Source organism: Eleutherodactylus coqui, chromosome 3 (genome assembly GCF_035609145.1).
Source record: "Eleutherodactylus coqui strain aEleCoq1 chromosome 3, aEleCoq1.hap1, whole genome shotgun sequence".
NCBI lineage: Eukaryota > Metazoa > Chordata > Amphibia > Anura > Eleutherodactylidae > Eleutherodactylus > Eleutherodactylus coqui.
In genome coordinates this window covers 137,429,325-137,439,957 of record NC_089839.1, presented here as the reverse complement: position 1 = coordinate 137,439,957, position 10,633 = coordinate 137,429,325, and the positions used below count along the sequence as shown (strand labels likewise).

Sequence of the window (10,633 nt, the reverse complement as noted above, 5' to 3'; positions counted from 1 at the left end):
TTGCAGCCTTCCCAGAAGGCAAAAAGCTGTTTCCTCTCACCAGCAAAGAAATCCGACAAAGTAGCTCGAGGCTCAGGAGTTGTCACCGGTACCGAGGGGTGTTGACCCAGAGTCATAGCCAACACCTGTTCTCGTTGTCGTAAACAGGTAGCCAGGTCCTGAACCAGGGTAGTCAGGCCCTGGACCTGGTTTGCCAAGGCAGATACGGCCTCCTTAGAAGTAGCAAAACGTAGCCAGTTGGATAAATGTGTCTGACCTGTTGTGGGCCAGTGTATCTGTCAAGGGGCGGGGGTCCGGGTAACTGGGAGTCCCTTAAACTACCCGCAACCCCTGTCCCTACCTACTTGCCTTCATAGGCTAGGCCCTAGAGTGACAACTGGGCGACAGTCCCTTGGCTAGCTAGGGATGCGGGGCAGGAGTCAGACTCACAGACAAATATAGGTAAACATACAAACACAAAGGCAGGCCAGGAAATCCGGGTCGGCAACAGGAGAGAACGTGGTACAAAAGAGTTAGGCGAAGGCAAAGTCAGGTTTGAAGGAAGCAAGTCAAGCAGGGAATCAAATGCAGGTAACGCTGGTGTATCTGGAGACCAAACATACACTGGCAGCGTTAGGAAGAAACTGAGATGCTTTAATACTGTCAAAACTCCTGTCCCAGCAGCTGATTGGGGTGGGAAGCCTGAGAGCAGCAAGATCTAATCACAGATTGCTGGGAGTGAACAGCCCCCGGCACCTGCTAAAGACAGGAGGAACGCGCCTGGGTGTCATGCAACGGGGACGCGGCACGAGGCAATAACCTGCCACGTCTCCAGCAACCCAGCTAACTAGGCGCATGCTCCCTGCGCACGGGAGCGTGCATCCAGAGTCGGCATACCGTATCACGGCAGCCAGGGGAGGTCACCAAGACCATGGCTCCTCTACACTGCACCCCCACAGCCTGGGTACTATAACCGGTAGTGCGGGCACGGAGACCCCCAGAGCCGCTGGACCTGATGCACACCTTCACAGGTGGGGTTAATTGAGCTGGCTGGGTGTAGTATTCTCCAGCAGCCAATCCCCTTTAGTTTGCAGAATATAAAAACCAGCATCTCTTAGTAGTTGATGCTGGTCTTTGTACTGCTTGGATATCACTGTCTTGTGCCCACTCAGAGCTGTGTTTGCATGTAGCTCTGTTAGTGTCTCTCTGCTTCCCAAAGGCGGGTTGGACACCTGTAGTCCTTGTCTCTATGACTTGCAGACCCCCTCTTCCCTTCCCATCAGGTGCGGCATCCAAACGTTTTATGTCTCATTTGTGTGGCAGATGGGTAATGTCTGACTCAGTTCCCTATGTCAGCATGGTGGCTGACTGTCTATCCCCCCTGGTATGAGAACATTTTTGACTTGCTGTGGAGTTTCATCTGTGTGCATGTGAGCTTTTTATATGGTGAGTTTTTTTGTGGTGAGTCTCTGCATTTTGTGAGATCCACCTGGTTGTGAGTGCTCTCCCTTCAGGGAGAGCAGGGCTGAGGTTCCAGCGTGGGGCCGCCTTTATAGAGGCAATTGCTCTGCTTTGTTACGTAGAGCCATGCCATCTTCCCAGCAGTATAGGGCCAGTTGTCCCTAAACCCGTGTTTTCAGGTCACATTTGTGAGGGCCCAGTGCCCACACAAATGTATCACCTATCTTAGACATACACCACTGCTTGCCTTTATATGTGCCATACTGAATTTAAAGAGGTTGCCCCAAGATAGAGTTTTAGCACCTATCCAAAGGATAAATGATAAAAGACTGATTGGCGGAGGTCTCACCTCTGAGACCCCCACCAATCCAGAGAGTAGGGGTCCTGTTTCCCTCCTTCTTCTTACTATGGGCTCACTGCACTTTTCCACCCCACCAACCCCCGCAGTGAGGAGGAGATTGAATGGGGTGTTGCTACATTCCACTTCAGTCCAGCATGACATCACTGTGTGTGAGTGCAGCGAGCCTGCAGTGATAGAAGAGGGGACACAGGACCCCCATACTCGGGATCTTATGGAAAGATGATAAAAGTCTATCTTGAGATAACGCCTTTAACCAGAAATTGCGATAATAAAGCTTGAATATATTTTAGAATACTGGAATAATTGTTAGTATACCATCATGTACAGTTGACGTTGATTCCCAAGAAAAGTATCTTGAAGGAGAATAATTTAACTATTAATCCTATTATAACTCCACCCTGATTTTTTTAAATCATATGCATAGCATCTCATATATTAGATATTCTGCTAGCAGTAGAAATACATCAGTGTCTAAAATAAACTTATGCTAATTTTATGGATATCTTATTTTATTTTATCTTATATTATCTGTACTATCTTGCTATGATTCATTTACTTCCAATATATGCCATATGCTCAAAGATGATTCAATGTTACCTAAACATAAACGACATCAGAACCCTATAAATATAATAGGCCAAAAAGGCTTTGCTGCATAATTGTAGCTCAGAAATATCAAAGCTTCCGATATCAGCCCATAGACATAGGTTCCTTACTGTGACTATATATGAAAGCTTCAGTGCATCGAGCAAGGGCTTAAAATCTGGAACTCACAGTGTTGTTTTGTAGACACAGCAATGATTGCATGACAGAGAGAGAGGTAAGTACTAATGAGACACAGGCTGCAGCATGCTGTACACTGTGTAAACTGACATTAATGGAGGGCACTGTGGGGCTGGTAGTACTGGTGCCCAGTGTGTGGCCTCATGTCATGGGGGGCACTGTTTGCCTGACAGTATTATGATGGGTGGTTGAGATGTGCATACCCCTTATATAAGGACATGGCCACTTTGACCATAAGGACAAAACAATTTTGGGGGGATTTTCATCTCCATTTTTCAAAAGCCATAACTTTTCATCTGATGTTCTGAGGAATATGTCACATGTTACATGGAGTTCTCAGTATACATGGGTGACATACGACATTACCTCATTGTATACTTCGATCTCACATGATTGAACCGTTTTGGCGTGGTTGCATTGTTTGGCTAAGTATATGTATTAGTCCTTTAAATTGTGACAATATTGTGATCAGATGTTTTATTACAGATAAGCGAATGCTCATTGGGCTCATGTTTCTTTCCATCCTTTATAAATATTTATATTGCAGTATGGGAGAAACATTTCTTTTGTTTTGATGTTTCTGTTTGTGTGGAGGACATTGGATGGTTCAGCAGATACGAATATGCTCCTCATTTAGAGGAGTGATCCTTCAGTACTAGCAAAAAAAAACTCTCTTACCCAGTTAAACATTACTGGCTCATATAAGTGTAACATATCTCTCTGTGAATGTTGCAAATATATGATGAATGCTGGATCTTTTTGTTCATATGTCACTGACAAGACTTATGACATATCTTCTTTTAGAAACTGTTCTACCACATATCTTGTCTATCTTATTGCATGTACAATTCTTCAGCAGTCTCACAGCATTTTGCTATGTGTCATTAGGGCAATCTGGATACGTTTGTGGTAACTGATATAAAAAACATCATGTGTATCTATTAAATAAGTACGGTATTTGTTTTTGTGGAAAGGCATGTGTTGTTTTTAAATCTCTTGTATTTTACTATGGAACTGAATTACGAGTAAGAGGCAAGCTTTTTAGGCTCGAAACGCGTCACTGATGTTCCATGGTTTTTCCCATTTGCCTTTCTCTTTGTTGCTTTTAATCATTATGTAATAAAGGCTGAGTTTTATTCTATTTTTGAGTGCTGAAACATATACTCTTTTTTATGGATTTTTATCCATGACTGGAGTGGACTTTTTTTTCCTGCAGCATTTGTGAACTATTGAGATTTATTGCTGGACTTTGAAGATCTTGGCAGGAAAGTGAAGGAACTAGGAGCACAGTGGTTGACCATGGAATAAGAAAATGGAACAAGATTCTAGAGGTGAACAACTGTCTATATCAATGGTACCATCAGCAAAGATTTGGATTTCTAGACCATGGAGTGAATTAACTATGTAATGGACTCCTTGCTTAAGACGGGTTGCACCTTACAAATACAGGAAACCATGTATTTGTCAGGCACCTTTTTACACTCATCAGAAGAGATTTAAGCTAGAACAATATGGGGAGGGAAGTAAAAGGCTAGGCAAAAATATACAACTTATTAATACATTTGAGACCCTTGCTATTAGAAGTGGAAGGAAAGAACAAACTAGAATGTTTTTAGACAATTGCACAGAGCATGGGGGGGGGGGGGGGAGGAGAATTGGAGCTCCTAACACAGGAAGAGAAATATGATGTCATAAGCATCACAGTAACTTAGTGGGATGATACACATGATTGGAATACATGGCTTGAAGGATACAGCGTATTTATAAGAAACAGACCTAATAAAAGGGGAGGAGGTGTTGCATTGCATGTTAGGAATTCATTAGAGATGAGCGAACGTACTCGTTTGAGTATTAGCGTGTTCGAGATGCTTGTTACTCGTGACGAGTACCACGCGATGTTCGAGTTACTTTCACTTTCATCTCTGAGACGTTAGCGCGCTTTTCTGGCCAACAGAAAGACAGGGAAGGCATTACAACTTCCCCCTGCGACGTTCAAGCCCTATACCACCCCCCTGCAGTGAGTGGCTGGCGAGATCAGGTGTCACCCGAGTATAAAAATCGGCCCCTCCCGCGGCTCGCCACAGATTTGTTCTGACATAGAGGAGGGAAAGTGCTGTTGGTGCCGGAGCTGCTATAGGGAGAGTGTTAGGAGTATTTTTGGCTTCAAGAACCCCAACGGTCCTTTTTAGGGCCACATCTAACCGTGTGCAGTACTGTGGAGGCTGCGTTTTGCAGTGTTGCACTTTTTTTTTTTTTTGTATATCGGCCGTGCAGAGCATTGCGCCCTGCAGTAATTATACATACTCCAGGGCCAGTAGTGGTGGTGAGGCAGGGACAGAAGACATATATTGTGAGGCAGGGACAGAAGACATATATTTATTGAATATAGGCAGTGGGCCTTTCCAAAAACATTTGGGGAAAAAAATCTACTTGGGCTGCCTGTGACTGTCCTCAGTGTTCTGGGTCTGTGCTGGGTGTAGTTGTCCTCCTAATTCATATGCAGCCAGCTAAGTGTTACAGCAGGCTTGCGCAAAATTATTTCCTGGCTCTGTGTTGGCTGTTACATCACATTCCAGTCCACAGTGCAACAGTCTGCAGTTATTTTACATACTCCAGGGCCAGTAGTGGTGATGCAGGGACAGAAGACATATACAGTGTATATAGGCAGTAGGCCTTTCCAAAAACATTTGGGGAAAAAAATCTATTTGGGCTGCCTGTGACTGTCCTCAGTGTACTGGGTCTGTGCTGGGTGTAGTTGTCCTCCTAATTCATACGCAGCCAGCTAAGTGTTACAGCAGGCTTGCGCAAAATTATTTCCGGGCTCTGTGTTGGCTGTTAAATCACCGCTGTATTCCAGTCCACAGTGCAACAGTCTGCAGTTATTTTACATACTCCAGGGCCAGTAGTGGTGACGCAGGGACAGAAGACATATTTACTGAATATAGGCAGTGGGCCTTTGCAAAAACATTTGTGGAAAAAAATCTATTTGGGCTGCCTGTGACTGTCCTCAGTGTTCTGGGTCTGTGCTGGGTGCAGTTGTCCTCCTAATTCATATGCAGCCAGCTAAGTGTTACAGCAGGCTTGCGCAAAATTATTTCCTGGCGTTCCATAAGCGAAGTCAGCCTCCAACCACAGGCCAATAAGTGGCACATTTAATTACAGCATTCTGTTTCTGCACTACTGGTAATACACCATGCTGAGGGGTAGGGGTAGGCCTAGAGGACGTGGACGCGGGTGAGGATGCGGAGGCCCAAGTCAGGGTGTGGGCACAGGCCGAGCCAGTGCGGTGGCCAGGGGTAGAGGCAGGGCCAGACCGAATAATCCACCAACTGTTTCCCAAAGAGCCATGCCACCCTGCAGAGGTCAAGGTGCTATACGGTGTGGCAGTTTTTCACAGAGACGCCTGACGACCGACGAACAGTGGTGTGCAACCTTTGTCGCACCAAGATCAGCTGGGGAGCCACCACCACCAGCATGCGCAGGCATATGATGGCCAAGCACCCCACAAGGTGGGACGAAGGCCGTTCACCGCCTCCGGTTTGCACCACTGCCTCTCCCCCTGTGCCCCAACCTGCCACTGAGATCCAACCCCCCTCTGAGGACACAGGGACTACTGTCTCCTGGCCTGCACCCACAACCTCACCTCCGCTGTCCTCGGCCCCATCCAGCAATGTCTCTCAGCGCAGCGTCCAGACGTCGCTTGCGCCACTGTTTGAGCGCAAATGCAAGTACGCCGCCATGCACCCGCACGCTCAAGCGTTAAACGTGCACATTGCCAAATTGATCAGCCTGGAGATGCTGCCGTATAGGCTTGTGGAAACGGAGGCTTTCAAAAGCATGATGGCGGCGGCGGCGGCCCCGCGCTACTTGGTTCCCAGTTGCCACTACTTTTCCCAATGTGCCGTCCCAGCCCTGCACGACCACGTCTCCCGCAACATTGTACGCGACCTCACCAACGCGGTTACTGCCAAGGTCCACTTAAGAACAGACACGTGGACAAGCACAGGCGGGCAGGGCCACTATATCTCCCTGACGGCACATTGGGTGAATTTAGTGGAGGCTGGGACAGAGTCAGAGCCTGGGACCGCTCACGTCCTACCGACCCCCAGAATTGCGGGCCCCAGCTCGGTGCTGGTATCTGCGGTGGTGTATGCTTCCTCCACTAAACCACCCTCCTCCTCCGCAACCTCTGTCTCGCAATCAAGATGTGTCAGCAGCAGCACGTCGCCAGCAGTCGGTGTCGCGCGGCACGGCAGCACAGCGGTGGGCAAGCGTCAGCAGGCCGTGCTGAAACTACTCAGCTTAGGAGAGAAGAGGCACACGGCCCACGAACTGCTGCAGGGTCTGACAGAGCAGACCGACCGCTCGCTTGCGCCGCTGAGCCTCCAACCGGGCATGGTCGTGTGTGACAACGCACGTGCCATGCCTGGCCCATGTCTTTAATTTGGTGGTTCAGCACTTTCTGAAAAGCTACCCACACTTGTCATACCTGCTCGGAAAGGTGCGCCGGGTCAGCGCACATTTCCGCAACTCCAAGACGGACGCTGCCACCCTGCGGACCCTGCAACATCGGTTTAATCTGCCAGTGCATCGATTGCTGTGCGACGTGCCCACACGGTGGAACTCTACGCTCCACATGTTGGTCAGGCTCTATGAGCAGCGTAGAGCTATTGTGGAATACCAACTCCAACATGGGCGGCGTAGTGGGAGTCAGCCTCCTCAATTCTTTACAGAAGAGTGGGCCTGGTTGGCAGACATCTGCCAGGTCCTTGGAAACTTTGAGGAGTCTACCCAGATGGTGAGCTGGGGATGCTGCAATCATTAGCGTCACCATTCCTCTGCTATGCCTCTTGAGAAGTTCCCTGCAAAGCATAAAGGCAGACGCTTTGCACTCGGAAACGGAGGCGTGGGAAGACAGTATGTCGCTGGATAGTCAGAGCACCCTCATGTCTATATCTCAGCGCGTTGAGGAGGAGGAGGAGGGGGAGGAGCATGAGGAGGAGGGGGAAGAGACAGCTTGGCCCACTGCTGAGGGTACACATGCTGCTTGCCTGTCATCCTTTCAGCGTGTATGGCCAGAGGAGGAGGAGGAGGAGGATCCTGAAAGTGATCTTCCTAGTGAGGACAGCCATGTGTTGCGTACAGGTACCCTGGCACACATGGCTGACTTCATGTTAGGATGCCTTTCTCGGGACCCTCGCGTTACACGCATTCTGGCCGCTACGGATTACTGGGTGTACACACTGCTCGACTCACGGTATAAGGAGAACCTTTCCACTCTCATTCCCGAAGAGGAAAGGGGTTCGAGAATGATGCTATACCACAGGGCGCTGGTGGACAAACTGATGGTAAACTTCCCATCCGACAGCGCTAGTGGCAGAAGGCGCAGTTCCGAGGGCCAGGTAGCAGGGGAGGCGCAGAGATCAGGCAGCATGTACAGCGCAGGCAGGGGAACATTCTCCAAGGCCTTTGCCAGCTTTATGGCTCCCCAGTAAGACTGTGTCACCGGTCCCCAGTCAAGGCTGAGTTGGCGGGAGCACTGTAGAAGGATGGTGAGGGAGTACGTAGCCGATCGCACGACCGTCCTCGGTGACGCCTCTGCCCCCTACAACTACTGGGTGTCGAAGCTGGACACGTGGCCTGAACTTGCGCTGTATGCCCTGGAGGTGCTTGCTTGTCCTGCGGCTAGCGTCTTGTCAGAGAGGGTGTTTAGTGCAGCTGGGGGAATCATCACGGATATGCGTACCCGCCTGTCAACCGACAGTGCCGACAGGCTTACACTTATCAAGATGAACAAAGCCTGGATTTCCCCAGACTTCTCTTCTTCACCAGCGGACAGCAGCGATACCTAAGCAATACGTAGGCTGCACCCGCGGATGGAAGCATCGTTCTCTATCACCATCAAAAACGGGGACATTTTTGCTTTATCAATCTGTGTATAATATTCCTCCTCCTCCTCCTGCTCCTCCTTCTGAAACCTCACATAATCACGCCGAACGGGCAATTTTTCTTAGGCCCACAAGGCTCAGTCATATAATTTTTGTAAACAATTTTTATATGTTTCAATGCTCATTAAAGCGTTGAAACTTTCACCTGAACCAATTTTTATTTTAACTGGGCTGCCTCCAGGCCTAGTTACCAATTAAGCCACATTAACCAAAGCGGTTAATGGGTTTCACCTGCCCTCTTGGTTGGGCATGGGCAATTTTTCTGACGTACATTAGTACTGTTGGTACACCAATTTTTGGGGGCCCTCGCCTACAGTGTAATCCAATTAATTTTTTGCCCACCTGCATTACAGCTGACGTTACATCAGCTGTGTTGGGCACTGCAATGGGATATATTTATGTACCGCCGGTGGGTTCCAGGGAGCCACCCATGCCGTGGGTCCACACGGAGTTGTAACTGCATGTGTCCACTTCTAAAGAACCCCAGTCTGACTGGGGCATGCAGTGTGGGCCAAAGCCCACTTGCATTAAACATGACATTACCTCAGCTGTGATGGGCACTGCAATGGGATACATTAGTGTACAGCCGGTGGGTTCCAGGGAGCCACCCATGCTGTGGGTGCACACGGAATTCCCATTGCGGAGTTGTACCTGCCTGTGACTATTTATAAAAAAACGCAGTCTGACTGGGGCATGCAGATACCTTGACAGAATGAATAGTGTGTGGCACATAGGTTCCCCATTGCTATGCCCACGTGTGCAGCTCCTGATGGCGGTGGCATAGGATTATATTTCTCATTGCTTCTGTACAGCATTGTGGGCTATCGCCCCGCCCCTTTTAAAGAGGGTCGCTGCCTAGCCATGCCAACCCTCTGCAGTGTGTGCCTGTGGTTCCTCCTCATGGCAGACGCACTTATAAATAGACATGAGGGTGGTGTGGCATGAGGGCAGCTGAAGGCTGCGTAGGGACAGTTTGGTGTGCGCTGTGGACACTGCGTCGTGCAGGGGGGAGGGGGGTTGGGCAGCATGTAACCCAGGAGAAGTGGCAGCAGAGTGTCATGCAGGCAGTGATTGTGCTTTGTTGTAGGTAGTGTGGTGCTTAGCTAAGGTATGCCATGCTAATGAGGGCTTTTCAGAAGTAAAAGTTGTTGGGAGGGGGGGGCCCCCACTCTTGCCGCTATTGTGGCTTAATAGTGGGACCTGTGAACTTGAGATGTAGCCCAACATGTAGCCCCTCGCCTGCCCTATCCGTTGCTGTGTCGTTCCCATCACTTTCTTGAATTGCCCCGATTTTCACAAATGGAAACCTTAGCGAGCATTGGCGATATACAAAAATGCTCGGGTCGCCCATTGACTTCAATGGGGTTCGTTACTCGAAATGAACCCTCGAGCATCGCGATAATTTCGTCCCGAGTAACGAGCACCCGAGCATTTTGGTGCTCGCTCATCTCTAGAATTCATACATCTCCACATAGATTCAAGCTTCAGAGAAACTGTTTGGGTAAGAATACAAGGAGAGAACAACAGAAAGGACACCATTGTAGACATTTACTATAGGCTGTCTGGACAAGCAGAAAATATGGATGAACTCTTTCTACATCAGATGGCCAAGTTCTCAAAAAAGCACAACATAGTGATGATGGGAAATTTTAACTTTCCAGAAATTTGTTGGGAATCTCTCTCAGGTAATTAGTAATGGGTCCAACAAATTCATATCCGCTCTTTCTGACAATTTTATCTTGCAGAAGGTAGAAGAGAAAACAAGGAGATCTGCTATCTTGGACCTAATTTTTACCACCAAGGAGGAAATGGTTGAGGAAGTATGGGTGGCTGGGAACTTAGGAGGCAGCGATCATACTATTCTTGAATTCTGGATAACAAGGGGAGGAAGACCTGAGAAGACTCAGACTTGAAGGGTAGATTTCAGAAAGGCAGATGTTAATGGATTCAGAAAGAAGGTAGGAAGGAACCAATGGCTGAATGTTCTTAAAGACAGAAATGAGAATCTCAAACCACAATCATCAACCATCTCTAAAAGAAGGAAAAATGGGTGAACACAGAACTTACACACATGCTAAAACTGAAAAAATATATATGTTTA

General features: G+C 48.3%; 1 protein-coding gene across 4 annotated transcripts in view; it reads left to right on the top strand.

Annotated features, from left to right (window-relative positions):
* The first annotated feature begins 2,458 nt into the window (after positions 1 to 2,458).
* LOC136620987 (protein unc-93 homolog A-like) overlaps positions 2,459 to 10,633 on the top strand; it is a 91,829-nt gene continuing 83,654 nt past the window's right edge. Inside the window, exons 1-2 of one of the 4 annotated variants that reach the window (XM_066596139.1) lie at positions 2,460 to 2,621; positions 10,278 to 10,490. The gene's annotated coding sequence lies outside the window, so the exon portion shown is untranslated. Of the gene's footprint in view, positions 2,622 to 3,877; positions 3,939 to 10,277; positions 10,491 to 10,633 lie in introns of those variants that run through there. The other 3 variants (XM_066596141.1, XM_066596138.1, XM_066596140.1) reach the window with 3 other exon arrangements.